The following is a 2,264-nucleotide window of genomic DNA, read 5'->3' on the forward strand; positions in this document are numbered from 1 at the left end:
TTTTCAGTGTTACACTAAATTTCAGTGCATTGATGAACAATATTAAGTACATTATTTATAGGAGTTTTAAACTTATATTATGTATTATATTTTTTAGGCAAAAGAAATCAATTAATACCCTATAAATTTATAACTGTATTATGTAAAACTTGATTAAATTTAGAGCTTGCATTAATAATTTATAATTATTTTCGCTCTACTACATTTAAAATAAATTGAAAATCTATTATACAAAATTATTCTGGTTTAAAATACTATAAGGTTGCATGAGAAAAAGATTATCATATATAAAATAATTTCTCTGCCATTCATTTATATGAAAATTAAAGTTTTTTTTTTCCATGTTATTTAGACTCTGAGTAATAATTTTTTTTTTTCATTTTTTTAACAAAATTAAATTGTCGTGAAGACTGTTATTATTAAAGATAGAAAACCTAAAATTTATTTCTTTCGATTATTATTTTGTAATATGATACTTCCACCCCATGTCCAAGTGTCAAAATTAATATATTAGTACATACATATTTAAAGCTAATTTATTAATTTAACAAATTATTGAGACCTAAAACATATATTTCAACCTCCATTATTTATGTAATGAATAATTAGGACATAAATGGAAAGAAAATAATTTTAATATAGTAAAAGATAATTGGAGTTACTCAAAAGACACGAGGAAGAGGACATGAAAGACTTTCATCATGAGTATAGTGTAGGCGCATGCAACACCTACGAATTTCAAATTAAACAATAGACATGATTTAATTCAAATTTTTTAGAATTTCGACTCGTGAATTATTACTTATTGAATAAAAATTTAAAGCGAATTTATAATGGCACAATTTTGATGTTGCTTTTTTAGGGACTTCAGCATAAATCACTACTAATTAATGCATAATTAACAAATAAATAAATAACTCAATAGTAATTTTCTTTTAAAACCATTTAGGAGTAGAGTGGTTGGTATACAAGAAACACTATTGAGACCATACACAAAAATGTAGGGCAAAAGAAACATATACCTAAAATACAAGGAGTCAAAATATGACTTAAGTCTAACGGGTCCTCGGTACCCTCAGCAGCTTTAGAACACACTTACCTTGTCCTTGTGGTTGAGGTTCTATTTAAAAAGTACTCAATAAATAGCTTACTTATAGGTCTCTAAATCAATATTAATTCTTACTCTCAAGCTAAATGCCTTGTATCTATATCATATACTTTTGAAGGATAGTTGTAAGATTCGAGGTTTGACGAGAATTAATTTCTCAATTTTCTTATATGTTTAAATTTTCGATATTTTCTTGAAAGCCTTAAAGATCGAATTTTAAGATGAGATAGAAGGGTAAAATACTTAAAAAAATCCTAAAAAAAAGAAGGGAATATATATATATATATATATGAAATAGTGAAAAATTAGGAAAAACAATCGAAATCAAGGAAGATGAGAGGTAAGAGTTTCATATTTTTGTTCTTGATTTCTTTCAAAATATTTACTTGGATTAGGTTTTGAAATTTTAATATGTTTGTTTTTTTTAGATGATTTCACATCATTTTCATGGATAACTAGATAGTTGGATGGTGAGTTTTATGAGCCTAAAAAATGGTGAGTTTTCTAGCTTTTAGCCTACTTTCAATGCACTCACTTTTCTAGTCTTTAATGAAATAGAATGAAAATAATTTTGATTTAAAAATTGTTTGAAACTATATAAATTTGGTGAAGAAACAAGTTTACTAGTAACATAGAAAAAATTGTGAAAATAAAAAAAATTAGAAAAGAACAAAAACTAATATGAAATCTGGAACAATATTTTAGCGTGGACTAAGAATGAAGATTAGCCATGCATTATGGAGCAGAAGAGTGTGTAATAGCTCTAAGCTCACTACTAGCACATATTGTCTTATTTAGACTTTTTCTTTAGAGCTTTCCCTCACGGTTTTTAAAACACGTCTGCTAGAGATTTTTTTTTTTTTTTTTTTTTTAAGAACCCTAAGATTGCTATTGTATACATATCATAAACATTTAATGCAGAATACCTCATTGGAAACTATATAATAAAACCTAACCTTGTTCTTACCTCTAGCTTCTAAGGCTTTTAAAATAAAACCATGCATATTGAAATAACATAAAGTTAAAACGTCCTATACTAACCTACATACTACAAAATGAAAATGCAATGAACCTATACTAACCTATAGTCTACAAATTCAAAATACGAAACTACCCTAAGCATATGTCACGATCTCCTAGTTGCAATGTCACCGTC

The sequence above is a fragment of the Cucurbita moschata genome, unplaced genomic scaffold (genome assembly GCF_002738365.1).
Source record: "Cucurbita moschata cultivar Rifu unplaced genomic scaffold, Cmos_1.0 Cmo_Scf00051, whole genome shotgun sequence".
NCBI lineage: Eukaryota > Viridiplantae > Streptophyta > Magnoliopsida > Cucurbitales > Cucurbitaceae > Cucurbita > Cucurbita moschata.